The sequence below is a fragment of the Equus caballus genome, chromosome 29, assembly GCF_041296265.1.
Source record: "Equus caballus isolate H_3958 breed thoroughbred chromosome 29, TB-T2T, whole genome shotgun sequence".
Taxonomy (NCBI): Eukaryota; Metazoa; Chordata; class Mammalia; order Perissodactyla; family Equidae; genus Equus; species Equus caballus.
This window is the reverse complement of record NC_091712.1, coordinates 14,526,720-14,543,047: the sequence shown is the minus strand read 5'-3', so window position 1 is coordinate 14,543,047 and position 16,328 is coordinate 14,526,720. Positions and strand designations below refer to the sequence as shown.

At 44.5% G+C, this 16,328-nt stretch overlaps 1 protein-coding gene and 1 long non-coding RNA gene across 27 annotated transcripts in view; one reads left to right on the top strand and one right to left on the bottom strand.

Moving 5' to 3' along the window:
• Window positions 1-1,443: 1,443 nt before the first annotated feature.
• On the bottom strand, window positions 1,444-10,847 carry LOC111771172 (uncharacterized). Its single transcript, XR_002804848.2, has 2 exons — window positions 9,938-10,847; window positions 1,444-4,557 (listed from the first exon to the last, which is right to left on the bottom strand). It is a non-coding gene; the product is annotated as an uncharacterized lncRNA (long non-coding RNA).
• Window positions 10,491-16,328, top strand: part of CREM (cAMP responsive element modulator) — a 62,835-nt gene continuing 56,997 nt past the window's right edge. For 11 of the 26 annotated variants that reach the window (XM_023632143.2, XM_023632142.2, XM_023632133.2 and 8 more), the window contains exon 1: window positions 10,491-11,268. The gene's annotated coding sequence lies outside the window, so the exon portion shown is untranslated. Of the gene's footprint in view, window positions 11,269-15,107; window positions 15,232-16,328 lie in introns of those variants that run through there. The other 15 variants (XM_070255146.1, XM_070255145.1, XM_070255144.1 and 12 more) reach the window with 9 other exon arrangements.

The following is a 16,328-nucleotide window of genomic DNA, read 5'->3' as shown; positions in this document are numbered from 1 at the left end:
AAGTATTACAGTCAGAGGGAATGGCATGTGAAAAGGGTCTGAGGTAGCATGTTTCAGGAATTGAGAACATGAAAAGCCCATCCTATCTTGATTTTCACAAGTCAAGACTTAGTGCAGAAAATTTTATTACCAATTCATTAATCTCTGAATTTGAAAATTATATACAATTTACAGATGAACTGTATTCTAAAGGTTTGATGAAAAATTAACTGTTTAGAAGGAAAAATATTTTTCCACGGCAAAATAGCATAAATAATAGTAGCATGAAGCCTATTTAAGCCATAATGTAATCACTATGGACTGTTCTCCTTGAATGAAGTATGTCCTCCAAAAATATTTCTTTTTTAATATTGAAGTATGATTGACATACAATATCCTATTCACTTCAGGTGTACACATAGTGATTTGATATTTATGTACATTATGAAATGATCACCACAATAAGTCTAGTTAACATCTGTCTAAATATTTCTTCCCTTTTTTAAGATTGGCACCTGAGCTAACATCTGTTGCCAATCTTCTTCTTCTTCCCAAAGCGCCCCAGTACATAGTTATATATTCTAGCTGTAGGGCCTTCTGGTTGTGCTATGTGGGACGCCAACCCAGCATGGCCCAATGAGCGGTGCCATGTCCACACCCAGGATCCAAACTGGCGAAACCCCAGGCTCCCAAAGCGGAGCATGAGAACTTAACCACTGGGGCATGGGGCCGGCCCCCTAAACATTTCTTAATGAGTGAAACATACAACACTTCTGAATTATAAGTAATTAACAAACAGAAGGAAGATAAAGTAGAAGGAGTTCTTAAATTTATTTTGTATGCTGAAGATGGAGGATGGTATCACTAGAGAAACATTACTTCATCAGTGGAGGCGTTTGTGGAAATTCTAAACAGAACTTCACACATTAATGAGTTCCTCAGAGCTTGAAGGCATTGACTCTTTTTTAGCCTAATTTTATTTTAGAACTTGAACATTTCTTTTTCCTTCAAATAGGTCTATTACTACCTCTACTATTATGCCCAAGGGGTGTGATTAGACATGTGTTCTGGCTTCCTAAATGAAATAGAATTAGAGAAAGCAAGGAGTCTTTTTTCCTTTCCTTTAGCAATTAAGAAAGAGTTGAAAAGAGGTGAAGGAGAAACTACAGGCTGAAGGTGTGAGGATGCAGCGTGGGCACCGGTGTGGAAGCGTCAGAGGAAGGCACAGCATCCCACATGAGGGAGGGAGAGCACTGCAGCCTGCAGTGGACCTAACTGGAATGCAAGCACTCCAAGGCCAAGGAGGGGAGCGTGGCAGGTACCAAAAACGTCTCTCCAATGAAGAAAGTAATAGAAGAAACAGGAGGATCGGAAAGTTTGCCTGCCTGTCATAGATGGCGAGGTGACTCAGGGATGTTTAATGCTTCCTGTGACTTGTCATGGATAAACAAAGCCAGACACTAGTGAAAGTGGTAAGAACAGAATTTAATCAAATACAGTAGTCCCTCCTTATCCCTTATCTGCGGGGATGCGTTCCAAGGCCCCCAGTGGATGCCTGAAACCACGAATAGTACCGAACCTAATATATGTGTTTTCCTATAGATATATACCTATGATAAAGTTTAATTTGTAAATTAGGCATAGTAAGAGATTAACAACTAATAACAAAATAGAACAATTATAACCATATACTGTAATAAGAGTTACAGTAGATTTTAGCAACGTCAGCATGTGATTTTTTTCCTTTCCTTGTTAAGTTGAGAACTTTCACTTTTTCACTTAAGGGAAGCACTTTATGGCTGCTCTTTCACATAGCGAAATTGCCACCATCAATATTCTTGTACTTTGGGCCCATTAAGTAAAATAAGGGTTACTTGAACACAAGCACTGCGATACGACAACGATTGGTCTGATGACCCAGATGGCTACTAGGTGACTAACAAGTTAGTAGCATATACAGCATGAATATGCTGGACAAAGAGATGATTCATGTCCTGGGCAGGGGATGGAGCAAGACGGCACGAGATTGCACAAGACTTCATCACCCTACTCAGAATGGCATGCAATTTAAAACATGAGTTGTTTATTTCTGGAATTTTCCATTTAATATTTTCAGACCATGGTTGACCTTGGGTAACTGAAACTGCAGATAATGGGAGACTACTGTATATACTATTGCAATAGGGAAAAGAGTCCCGCATGAACTGAACTCAACTTTGATTTATAGAGAAGTGATTGGGCTTTTTAAAGGGAGAATGCAAGAATAGGGAGGGGGGTGAATGGGGTGCGGCAGAGTCAGGGAAGTGATCAATTATAAAAAGTGCGAAGTCAGGGTTGGGCCATGTGAAACCCATTGGGTTTGTTAACTGTTGCTTATCGAAGCTCCTACCCTCCCACAGCAACTGGGAGACGGGCCCTTTCTTTAGGTGTTGGCTGGAACAAGCTGCAGATTCTTCTGGCAGCTTTGAGTTTGCTCAGGCAGGCACTCTAAGGGGGCTAGGGTCATCCTAGGGATGCGGCCTTGAGGTATTAGAAACTATGTTTGCCCTTCGTTCCAGTCTTTAAAGGTCAAGGTGAGAAAAGGGCTCAGAGGAGCCTGGCTAGAGTTTGGTCAAGATGAGAATCTTCATCAGACTGAAGGGCCGTTACATTTGGTGGTGTACAACTGGCTCTCGTGGATAGGATTTTTACATGTCGTTAAGTTCAAAATGTAAGAAGTACATGTACTCGGGGGTTAAACTTTCCTAGATGATTTCTAAATGTGTCTACTACCTCTTCTACTATATTATGAATATGATATAAACTGGCTAATAAAGTAATGATAGCTAATATTTATTGAGCGCTTAGTGTTACATTCTGTACCAAAGCCTTTACATCTTTATTAATTTATTCTTTGAAAATACTGTACCAAAGCCTTTACATTTTTATTAATTTATTCTTTGAAAATACCTTATGCGGTCGCTATTATGATCTCTCTTCTACAGCTAAAGAAAAGTGGGCTGAGAGGGAGGCTAAAGTCACAGAGCAAAAAAATGGCAGAGCCCTTTTCCAATATGAAATATATTGATAATGACAATCTCTCTCTTTTCCTCATGCCTGGCTTCTCCCTTGCTGTAGTTCTTATGGGCTTGAAGGGGGCTGGGTGGATATATACACATACGTACAGTTGTCCCTTGATACCCACCAGAGATTGGTTCTAGGACCCCCGCAGATACCAAAAGTATGCTCAAGTATACCAGGTATGCTCAAGTCCCTTCTATAAAATGGCATAGTATTTGCATATAACCCACACACATCCTCCCATATACTTTAAATCACCACTAGACTACTTATAATACCTAATAAAATGTAAATGCTATGTAAATAGTTGTTTTACTGTATTGTTTAGGGAATAAGGACAAGGAAAAAAAGTCTGTATGTGTTCAGTACAGATGCAACTATAACAGACCTTTCCATCTGCATCAGTTGAATCCACCAATGAGGAACCCACGGATAGGGAAGGCCAACTGTGTGTATGTGTGTGTGTGTGTGTGTGTGTGTGTGTGTATACAGCCTTCTACCCTCTTACCTTTTCCCTCCCATTCTCTCCTTCTCTCCACCCCTAACCCCCTTTCCAACAACCTGATTTAGGATTCCAGAGCACCCGACCCCCTTAAAGCACTGACACTCCCTGCTCCGTGTTAACGGTCTTGCGTTTCCTCTTTTTGGTCTGATCGATCAGTTGCCCATCTCATCATGAGTCAATCCAACCTGATGCTTTTTACCTAGCTCTCGACATGTGTTTTCAGTTTGGCTCACCTTGATTTCGCCTTTTTCTAACAATCATGTGCACAACTGAGATTTGACAGCTGCCATTTCAATGTAATGGAATTTAGTCTTCAGAATTTAGTCCCTGTCCCAAACAGTTGCTAGAATGAACCCTCCTCGTCATAGGAGGTGCTGTTTTATTTTAATCCAGTAACCTTCTAATCTCTTGTAAAGTGGGGCGTGATTGTTTTGAAGGGCCTTATATAATAGTCATTGGACTTAATTCTGGGACTAATTTCAAATTTCTTCTTAATAATTAAAATGATTAATAAAGTACTTAAAAAGCAGTTCTTACACTCTATGAATTATTATTGACATCTTTACCACGCTGGTGTTCCTCTGGCATCTCATCTTTGTTGTTAGTGCCATCCAATCGATTCTGACTCCTAGCGGAACCCTGCCCTGTCTTTTTGTGCCATCCTCTCTCCTTCTGGCCCTATATCAGACAAGGTTCTGCTGTTATTCATAGGGTTTTCACGGCCAATTTCTTTGGAAGTGGGTGGCCAGGTCCTCCTTCCTAGTCTGTCTGGTCTGGAAACTCCACTGAAACCTGTGCACCATGGGTGACCGTGCTGGTATGTGAATCCTGGTGGCAAAGCTTTCAGCATCACAGCAATAAGCAGCTGCCATAGTATGACAACCAACAGATGTATGGCGTGATTCAACGGGTGGTATGGTTCCCTGACGGGAAATGAATCCAGGCCATGGTGACAAAAGCACTGAATCTTAACCACCAGACCACCAGGGCTGGCCAGCCTCTCGTCTACATACCTAAAAATATAAAAATAAAAGAAATACCAATTACTACCATTATTCTACCAAAAAATATTCAGAGAACAGAACCAAGTCTCTATACCAATTCTATTAAATCCTGCAATTTCTAGGGTTGAACAGAGGTCAATTTTAGCCAAGCTTCATAGTTTTCCAGCCTTATGGTTTTCTCTGACAATAGCTAAATGTAATTATGTGTGTAAACAGAAAATCTGGTGAAAGTGAATTTGTTGTCAATTAAAACAATGTAGAAAAACATTTGAAAGTAGATTTTCATTGCATTTTTATGATTTAAAAAATTAGACATAGTTTAGTGACTGCAAATAATCTCACAGGTTTAAAGAATTCAGTGGCCTGAGTTTTTATTATAATATCCATCCTTTAACTACAGTTCTAAATATTCTGCTGAGTTCAGAGCATATTAGATTTGGAAGTTTAAGTTTACCGAACTCAAAGAACAAAGTTCACACACCCACATATAGAAGGATATTTCCTATGTTGGAACCTAGAACTGTTAACTTTCTAGTAGAATGAAACATTTCTTGCCAAACAGCATATTGGAGACATAATAAATCAAGTACACATTACACTGACTTGTTTTATCATTCTCAAATATTTTAACTGGGCACATTATATTTTTCAGAGCCTCAAATCCTAGCTTGAATAGAAAGGGCCTATGTAAAATGCATTAAAGTGAATCCATTTCTAATTCTCTCCTGGGGTAAATCAGTAAAATAAACAAAGTAGGAAGACAGTCATTTGAACAATGCAAAATTCCCAGATCTTGGGTATAGTGGAAGTAGTACAGGATTAAAAGACACAAATCCTGGATTCTAGTCCTGATATTACTATTTATTAGCCAAAGCAAGTGTTGTAACCTCTCAGCCTCCACTTTCTAATCTATAAAACAAAGGAGCTGTTTTAGATTTTTAAGGTTCTTTCTAGCTCTCAGATTCCACGCAAGTCAACAAAGGAACTTGGGCAAATCATAAAGTATTAATTATAGCTAACATTTATTTAGTGCTTACTTTGGGCCAGGCACAAAGTTCTACCTACTTTAAATGAATTAGTTCTCGCAACAACCCATGAGGCATGTACTAACATCATCCTCATTTCACAAGTGAGGAAACTGAGGCACAGAGAGGATTAGGAACTTGCCCAACATTTATACAGCTAGTAAAGGATGAAAAATGGAATTTTAACTCATAATTCTGGCTCTGGAGCCCTGACAATAATCATTAATCACAAGCAAAGAAGAGATGGATTATTTCTAAAGAGGTGGTACGTAAGCTGGGTCTTAAAGGATGGGTAAGATTTCAACAGGTAGATATAGAGAATTGGTGAGAAAATGGAGTGAATACAGGCCAAAAAGATTGGAAAATGTAAGGAAAATATATGGAACAGGAAGTGGGAAAGCTTGGCTAACGTGCTGCAGAGTAATAATCTTGCAGTTTGTCAGACTGATCTGGAAACTCTAGAAAAGGTAGATTTGCAGGCTGTTCCTTTGGAGATTCTGACTCAGTATGTCAGTTGGTAGGGCCTAGGGCCCGGGAACACGTCTTTTCAACAAGCCCTTCAGATGATCCTGAGGTGCAGCAAGGTATGGGAACCAGTGTGGCAGGAAACAGAAGGGACTAATACAGAGCAGGGCTGCAGACTTAAGCTGGACCCGGATCATGAAGGGCTTTATGCTGAACTAAGGGATTTGGACTTTGTTAGCCAATAAGATTGTACTGAAGTTTTTCTTTGTTTTAATTAAAATTTTATGTCTTTAGAATATGCAATACATGTAGTACAAAATTCAGGAGGCCACCAAAGGGAATTCAGTCTCCTTTCCACCTCTGACCCTTTAAGTCTCAGTCCTTCTTAGTCATTCTAGACTTTTAAGAAGAGAATCACATCGTGAGAGCCATGCATGAGGAAAATGAGCCAGACAGAAACACTTACAATGAATTATATCAAGGCAAGGATGACCCCAATCAGACTAGTGATAGCAGGAATGAGAAGGAAAGGGTAGATGCCGACTTCTACAGGTAAAAGTAATAGGACGTGGCATTTAACATAAGGCCTAGAACATAGTAGGCACTTCAAATTATTTACTAAATGGATCCTCAATGGTATAGTAAAGCATGACCAAAATGACTTCAAGGATCAGAGGCAGGATGACTGGGAGCTGAAAAGTGCTATTAACATTTTTGAAACAAAAAAAACCCCAAGGTTCAAGTATGCAGAGGGAAGATGATATATGCAGTTTTGAATCTACTGAGTTGGAAATGATCCTAGGCCATGCAAGTGGAAATTTCTATCAGGTGATTGGAAATATGACCTGGTGATAGGGAAAGAAGTCGGGAGCTTGGGTATAAATTTTAGAATTTTCTTTCCAAATAAACAGGAATGATGAGATAACTAAGGAAGACACTGTGGAAGATGTCTAAGGGCAGAAAATTCAGGACTGTCTGCAGTAGCAAAGCAAAGCAGAGGAGCGAAACCAGGAGAGTCAAGTGTCATGGAAACTCAGGGAGGAGATGATATTATGAAGGTAGGAGTAACTGGTAATGTCAGATGAGGATAAGAGATCAAAGAGTATGAAGAATGAGAAAAAGTGTAATCAGAAAGAGGAGAGAAGAGGGCAAAAATCAGATAGCCAGAGAATAAGAAATAAAAAAGTGGATGGTAAGGAAGCGACCACAGCAAGTGCCTTCTATTCTTGAGAAGTCTGAGAGAGAGAATGGCAAGAGATGGAACAACAGGCATAGGGGCAAAAAATGTACTGTGAATGTGCACCCTGGAGTTGGCAACTCTGTAACCTTCCTTGCAAGAGAAGCAGTGTCAAGAGTTTTCAAGGAGAGACAAGATAAAAATGCATTTGCAGGAAGAGGAGAAGGAGCCAAGAGGAAGAAAGAGACTGAAGGTACAAGGCAGCTGATAATTGAGCAGATCTGATATGAGAAAGAAATGACACATATTACAATTGGATTTGGAAAGGAAAAAAAAGGAGGCACTCCTCTTGACCCAAAAAGGGAGGAACAGTTTAAGATAGAGATATTTTGAGGTGAGGAGAGAGGATGAGGGTGTTGAGTGACAGCCTGTATTTTCTCAGGAAAGTAGGTAGTCTAGCTGTCTCTCCTCAACAGAGAACTAAATATTGCCTAGGTGAGGAACCCAAAAACCTACACAGTGGACCAATATAAAAATGGCTACCTTTTTAAATTTTTTATTTTTATTTTTTTGGTGAGGAAGATTTGCTCTGAGCTAACACCTGTTGCCAATATTCCTCTTTTTTTTTTTTTGCTTAGCCCTGAGCTAACATCTGTGCCAGTCTTCCTCTATTTTGTATGAGGGTTGCTGCCACAACATGGCTTGACGAGTGGAGTCTGTCTGTGCCCAGGATCCGAAAACAAGAACCTGGGCTGCCAAAGCGGATCACGCCAAACCCAACTACTATGCCACAGGGCCAACCCCAAAATGGTTAGCTTTTTTTACTGAGCACTTACCTTACGGCAGATACTTTATTTAATCTTTGTAACAACCCAAAGAAGTAGGTACTATTATTCTTTCCATTTAAAAACTTATGCCTTCCTAAAGAGGACATGAAACTTGCCCAGAGCTAATACATCTAGATTCAAACCCAGCTTGGACTCTATGATTTTTAACTTCTATTACAGCTCACAGCAAGGTGATAGCAAGGCCCCGATTTGGTGGGCGTGCAAGTATGTGTACGTCACCCAAGTATCATCTTTGCCCAGTTCCTTCAAAACACAGTATTCCTGGACACTGGCAGACGAATGATGTAGTATTCCAATAACTAACACTCTGATATTAAGAGAGAAAAAAAGACATAGTCTCTGGTTTCTGAGCTTTATAATTAAGCATACATACATATAGCAGTGAAATATTGGTATTATAGGGAACATAGTAAAAAATATTTCGAAAACAAGAAATTGCCATTCCTATAATTCTTTTGGCCTGATATGAATTCCTATTCTGTGATAGAAACAGTTCTTGTGGATACAATTTCCCTTGATCTATGAAAATTAGATTTGAACAAAGCTTGGATTTAGAGTAGGTCCTACTAAGTGCAAATTATGAAGGCACTTTGAGACTATAGTGGCTGACCATACAAAATAAGAATACTCTATAACCATGCTGCTCTTCTTTATCCCTGATATTCCATTTAAAATGTTCTATCATCTTTACAGTAGTTGTAAAGATGAGAAACTGAAAAATCTGTCATTGGCATTTCTAATCAAATGCTTGAATCACTTTTAAGGGATGACTCCGACAGGCAGGTGGTTTGTCCCAGGAGCTCAAGCCTCTTTTGGCATCCTTTACTGTGGGTAGGCAGAATCATGGCACCACAAACACATCTACACTTAACCCCTGGAACCTGTGAATATATTAGGTTGCATGGCAAAGGAAAATGAAGGTTGCAGGTGGCATTAAGGTTGCTAATCAGTTATTTTGAGATGGGGAGATTATCCTGGATTATCAGGGTGGGCCCAATGTAATCACGGGGGTTCTTATAAGTAGAAGACAGAAGCAAGAGAGAGAATCAAAGAGATGGACTCGATCAGCTGTTGCCGGTTTTGAAGATGGTAGGAAAGGGCCATGAGCCAAGGGATGTGGGCTGCATCTAGGAGCTGGAGAAGGCAAGGAGCTGACCCTGGAGCTGACCTCTTGATTTTAGCTCTGTGAGATGTGGATTGGACTTTTGACCTATGGAACCGCTGGATAATAAATTGGTGTTGTTTTAAGCCACTGAGTTTGTGGTAATTTGTCGTAGCACCAATAGGAAACGACTTGTACCTTTCCTGCTATCTCCTGCCCTCTGCGGGTGCTCTTCCCCTGCTCTCCAGAAGGACTGGACATTTACATCTAAGTAAGGGTTGATTTCCCACCCATACTAGCATTTTAAGGCCTATGTCTAATAAATTCTATGTAATGTATACTTTGTTGGAGAAATTTAGGAATAAACAAATAGGTGGAGAACAATGTTTTGGGAAGGAGAATGATCACAGTTTCCCCCAAATCACTTGTAGCTTAAAATCTATCCATCCGGCACATGGTCAGTCTCGACCATAACGAATGGCATTGTTTTCAGGGTTTAGTAATCTGGCCTTTTTTCTTGTCTTTCCTTCCAATGGCCCCTATTTTCTGAGCTAAAATAAACTGTATGGGTTACTTATGGATAAATATACTGTGCCAGCCTTGTCTAACCACACACAAAAAGGACTTGGTTAACTTTTACATTTTACTAATTTGCTAATGTTTCTCATTAAGAACTTAATTTTTATAAGGTGGTGGAGATAGACATCATCTATTATACTAGGAGGAGGAACTTCAGAATTCTGCCTATGTCAAGAGCGGGAAGTGAACTTACCGGGTTTTTACTTTCTTATCTCTGCTAGCATGCATTAAAGCTGCAAGTAGTTCAGGGTGGCAAAAATCTAGCACTGAAGAGTCCAAGGTTTTCTTCCGCTCTGGTGGGCGTCTAATATTTCACAAAGCTTCCCTTCTCTACCTGCCCTACGTTGACAAATGCTTTTGTCCCCTTTCCTCAGCAACTTTTCAAGTAGCGTCCTCCACCGCGGTCTCCAGCGAGCCGCACTCCTGAGCGCCACGAGGTGGGTGGTAGGTCATTGTGGGAAATTCGTCTTTTCTAAACGTAAAGAGGCTTGCTTTTAGGCTAAAAGCCCCGCCTTTTTGAGCGCGTACTCCGCCTTACAACTTCGCCTGTTCCGAGCACGCAAGAATGGGCTCCCGGTTGACAACAGGTGACTGCTCTACGGGACAGAACCGCTCCTCTGGAAGCCCCGGCGTTCAGCCGGGCGAAAGCTGGACTCTCCCAGAGGCAGGGGTTTGCTTGTTATCAAAGGCCTTCCTCTGCTGTCACATCTCCAGCGGGTCTGTCGCTGTTTCTCCGCGACACTGACGCAGAGACAAGGTCACCGCGGAGGCGGCGGCAGGGCGCATCCGGGGGGCTCGCGTCCAGCCGGGGACTCTGGGCAGAAGGGCGTCTCTCGGGATGGCCACGCTCCGGAGGCCCACTCGGCATCCCCGGGGGTCGCAGGATGCGCCTCCGGCCGCAAGCGTCCCACGACGCTCGCGGACCTCGGCTTGGGGTTAGGGACGAGGACGCCCTGGCCGGCAGCCTAGAGGAGAGGTGACCTCGAGGGGTAGAGGCCTTGGCGGCTGCCGTTAACCTAGCGAGCAGATAACCGGCTTCCAGGCGCCCGCGTGGCGGGGCAGCGTCGGGCCTCCAGCCCGCCCCCCGGCCCCGCCTCGGACTCGGCCTTCCTCCTCCCGGCCCCGCCCCCCGCCCCGCCCCCGCCCCGCCCCCGCCGTCTCCTTCCCCCTCCCCTGCCCCGTTCCATTTAATTGTTGGATTGTCAGCGCCGCACTCCCGCGGGCGGCCTGCAGGGGGCGGGGTTCGAGCCTTGGATCTTTCCGCCGGGCTGCCCCAGGAGGCAGTCGCCGAGCCGGGCGGCGGAGGGCGGGGCGCGAGGACGCGGTTCCGAAGGCGGCTGCGCGGCTTTTGGGCCCAGCTGGTGGGGAGGCGGCGGCCGCATCAGAGCTGACGTGGGGCGACGTGGGCCGGCGGCGCCGGGTTGCTGGGCGGCGGCGCGGCTCCCGAGCGGCGGTCGGGTGCCGCCTCCACCTCCTCCGTCCGTCAGCTGTGACGAGTCCGCTACGTAAACCCCACCGCGGCGGGTAAGTGGCGCGCCGGCCCGACCCGAGGCCGAGGAGCCCGCGACGCGGCGCAGGAGGCGGAGCGGAGCCGGGCGGGGGCCGCCTCGGGGCGGGGGCCGGGGGCTGGGTGGGGACTGGATGGAGGCCGGGCCTGGGGTGGGGGCAGCGCGGCCTCGGGCCAGGGGCCGGGGTCGGGGCAGCGCAGCCTCGGGCCGGGGGTCGGGGTGGAGGCAGCGCGGCCGGGGACCGGGGTCCAGGGCGGGGACAGCGCGGCCTCGGGCCGGGGGTCGGGGTGGAGGCAGCGCGGCCGGGGACCGGGGTCCAGGGCGGGGACAGCGCGGCCTCGGGCCGGGGGTCGGGGTGGAGGCATCGCGGCCGGGGACCGGGGTCCAGGGCGGGGACAGCGCGGCCTCGGCCCGGGGGTCGGGGTGGAGGCAGCGCGGCCGGGGACCGGGGTCCAGGGCGGGGACAGCGCGGCCTCGGCCCGGGGGTCGGGGTGGAGGCAGCGCGGCCGGGGACCGGGGTCCAGGGCGGGGACAGCGCGGCCTCGGGCTGGGGGTTGGGGTGGAGGCAGCGCGGCCGGGGGTCGAGGGGGTGGGCAGCGCGGCCGGGGACCGGGGTCCAGGGCGGGGGCAGCGCGGCCTCGCGGCGCCGTCCCGCCCCGCCGACGGCGGCCGCCCCCTGCGGCTGGCGGCGCTCCCGCGTCCTGTGGGCTGACGAGGCGGAGTGGTTCTGAAGGCGCCCGGCGCCGGGCCGTGCGGTCTCCGCGGCTGGAGAAGCGGAGGGGCGGGCCGCCGCCGGTCGGTGGCGCCGCTGTCCCGGGGTATCAGTCGGCTGAGAGGTCAGCTAACCCCCCCCTTCAGGCGCGCGTCCGAGGGCCGGGCTGCGGGGCCGCCGCGGTCCCCACGACAGGCTGGGTGAGCGAGGCGGGGCGCACGGATCGCGGCTCTCCTCGCCTCGGGGTCGCCCTTGCGCCCCACTCCGCCCGCCGCGGCCGCGGGGCCGTCGCTGCGCCGCACGCCGGGACCCTGCCCCGCTGGGCGCCCCGGAGCCCCGCCGCAGCGCCTCCGACCGGCGGCGCCCCTCGCGGCTTCCGCGGCGCTGGCTGCGGTGCGGGTTAATCGGGCGGGAGGGCGGCCCCTCGGTCGCAGAAGCGGAGGTCCGGGCCGCGGGCTGCGGTGCCCCGTGGAAAGGGTGCCGCGCTGGGTGGTAACTCGGCCCCTCTTCTCCTAGTCTTCATGGTTTTTTTGGAGAACGAGCTGCTTTCCTTGCATAAGTCGGAGTAGTCTTTAAATCTTTGAACTTAAAGTAACTGTTGTTTTCTAAAGAAAGGCAAATTGCAAACAGTGTGTTTTGGCCAGTAAATGCTAGGTATTAAAACTGATGTTTAAGTAACTACTTATTGGTCCAAACAGAAGTTTTAAAAAGATATTTAAATGATTTTGATCCCGGATGAGTAAACCCTTAAAGCGCTGTCGTATTAAGTGTTGATAATTACGCCAGCGTTTCTGGTGAATCTGTCAATAGGTCGGTGTAAGCACATGCTTTCCCAGTGACTTGCTGGTCCACCTGGAGTCGTTGTGGTGTGAAGTTGTAATCACACTGATGTTTTGTGTACATATTTTGTAAGAGAATGTGAATAAATTTTTATTGAATATGTAAATACAGAGGCTCTCTTTAGTCTTTTTGTTTTTGCATTGTCCAGGAAGGTTAATGAAATTTGCTTCCAGGGGCTGGCCCGGTGGCGCAGCGGTTAAGTGCTCATGTCCCGCTTCGGTGGCCGGGGGTTTGCCGGTTCGGATCCCGGGTGCAGACATGGCACCACTTGTCCAGCTACTGTGTGGTAGGCGTCCCACATATAAAGTAGAGGAAGATGGGCATGGATGTTAGCTCAGGGCCAGTCTTCCCCAGCAAAAAGAGGAGGATTGGCAGCAGTTAGCTCAGGGCTAATCTTCCTCAAAAAAAAAAAAAGTTTTTGCTTCCACTGATGACTTTAACAGACTCCCCACTCCCTGGGCTACTCTAGTTTGCTACTGACACAACACAACTAGAGTAATCGTTGCAGGATTAAAAAATAAAATCTGCTTTAGAATTATGGCCATTTCATGAAAGGTAGGGAAGAGTTTCAGATTATAAATATACATTCTGGCCCAATCTTTACCAGTGTAAATATATATTTCTGATCCTGTTTTCCCCAACTTAATATTCTCTACAAGTAAGTATTGGGCCAGAAAATTAAGCCAGGTTTATTGTTGAACTATCTGCTGGAAAGTACTCAGATGTCCATTTAGATAGACTTTTAAAAATAAAGCTGAGCTATGCAAACATTTAACAGTTGAACCATTGATATTTTGAAGTGCAGTCAACTTTGTTAATGAAATAAGCCTGAAGTGTCTTTCACCTCTTAAGTATTTCTACTGTATTGAGCTGATGAATTGCATATATAAAAGTCAACTTTGTGAAGAGTTATCTCGAATGCATTTTCAATATTATCAATACAGATATATAGATTATAAAAATGTAGATTTCAGGGAAAGTGTTTCTCATCTGTTACACTTAGGTAGAAATAAACATTTAAAACCATCTTGTTAATTTCTTTTAAAAGAATACATAAAGGTATTTAAAACACTTTAACCATGGGAAATGCACAATGAATTCCGGGCTGTTCTTCAGAGTAGATGCTTTCACGCCTGGGTTTTCTTTTTCTGGTGTTCTAGGATAGCCAGTAGAGAATAAGGGAGAATGAAGAGGAAACCCTAAGGATAACATTAGTGGGAATTTATCTTGATATTACTCATGAAGACACCTTGAGTCTTATTGGTATAATTCAGCTATAGCAAAGTTTAAAAAATAAAAATATTTTGCACGTCTCTTGACTGCTGTCCCAGGAGTGTTAGAGGAAATGACTAGTAAGGAGTATGTGAAGCCATTTTGAGGAAAAGGATATCTAGGAAGTTATATGGGAGTTTTGCTCAAAGAATGTTCGAATAACTGTCCCACTGGTGAGGAAGGATGGAGGCCTTTCAGGATCCTTACCAGCAACTCTTTTGTGATGCTCTTTGGAAGGCTCCCACTTCTCCCAAAATGGGAAGCATCTTCATGCATGTTTTCTGAACAGTGACAAAACAGACCAATTAAATGTCAAAATAAAATCCTGTGAAATTTTAGCAGTGGGGCTCATGTGATTCTAATACTTTGAGAATTTCACAAAATAAACTGCTTCTTCAAAGTTATCTTAGTGAAATTTCTTTTGACACAACAGACTTAAAATCAGACCATCCTAACTCAATGTCAAGTGTCATACAGTTTTGTTCATAATCTCAAACATCCTCAATTTTTTTCATTGATAGCACAAAACTGAATTTTTGCTTAGAAATATTTTAAACTGGAATTTATGTCCTAGCATTGATTGTGATGAAAGCTTCCAGCTCTGGAACTGGGGCAACTGTACCGTGCGTGAAGACCTATGTTACTGTATGTGGACGCTCGGGATGCTTTGCTCCTCTTGAAAGTGACGGTGTGTTTAGGTATGTTTCTGCGTTTAGAAAGATACCAGTTTTGTTCATATGCACAAGATAGGAGCAATCTACGTAAGTATAATAATGTTGAACTTCACTTCTCTAAACTTCAGCTCGTTCAAGTGTGTTATCTGTTCTTTCCCACATTTACTGGTCGGTAGCAATGCAGTTGTCCTTCATGTAGAGGTGTTTGGAAATGTAAAGTGCAGTAATGAAGCATGCTATTGAAAAGAAAAACCCTGCAATGACTAGTCAAGCAAATAACTCCCTCAAAAGACTTCAAATTTTGTTTCACTTCAGAAGTGGTGTGTGTGTGGCAGCTGAAGTGGGGGCGAGGGGGGCGGGGCGGGCCGGTTGCTTGGAGAGGTGGGGATAAGCCATGACTATTTGAATTTCATTTTTCATTTCCCCCTTGCAGCTGATTCTGCTGTTCACCTACTGTGACATAACCAAAAGCAGGCACCAGGTGGGGAGTGAATTGAAAAAGAGTTTCTTGAATAGTTAATCCTTTGGTGATGTTAGTAAAGATTTCTTAAATAATAGCAGGTATCTGAAGCAATTAAATTGGAGTGGCCTTGAATCTATATTAGAAGCTGCCTGATTTTCTATATGATTCATGTTCAAAATATTAAAGACATTATTTACAAGTGTTTCAAATAATTATTTACAAGCATTGCTCCTGGCTACTTATGTTTTTACACAAAAGTGTAAAGTTTGTTATTTGAAAGTTATTGTAACTTTCCTTCACAAAGATTACAAAACTTTAAAAGTGATCTAGTTTCCCATTACTGCTGTCTCACTTTGTTTTTCCTCATCTCCTTCACCTGAAATTCGTAATAACCATAGGCTCATCCCTGTCAACTTTGGGGATATAGCTCTTTGGAATTACGTCTCACTTCTAGCTATCCCTGCCTTCTCCCGACTTTTTAATTGACTTGATTGAGAAGGACCAGCTTTACAATATAAGCTTCATATTCCTCTTGTCTTTCAAACCTTACTTGCTATTGCTCCTTAAATCACAGTTAACCTACGAAGATGTCCTGCTTTCCTGAAGACCTAAAACCTTGCTTCATCCCAGAACCAAAGAAACAGATTGCCCTTTTCTGTGTTCTCTTTCTCTTCCTGCTTCCATAGGACATGTACTGCCTTTTATTCCACATTCCTTTTATTTTGACTATACTAATTGTGCAGGGGTTTTTTGCTTTGCCTTTCTTGCAAAAACTATCTCAGTGCATAATTTGCTTTTTCTATTTTCGTGTTTTTGAAAGTAGAGCAAGAGCTTACATTGTTTTGCAAGTGTCTTTATAAAGAACTCTTCATTTTTATAATATTTCCCCAGTATTTATAGTTCTTTTCCACTGTAATGTCTAGTCCAAAAGCAAGATTTTTTTAAAAGCAGCCTGCCTATTTTGTCTTTCCAAATCATTCAACTTAGTTTTCATAGAAGCTCTTCTTTTTAAATCATTGTATCTATTTAATAATTTTGTCTAACATGCTATTTAACAGAATTCCAAAATTGCAATAATAAGTATGGCTGGCATAATCAGGTTTGATGATAAATAC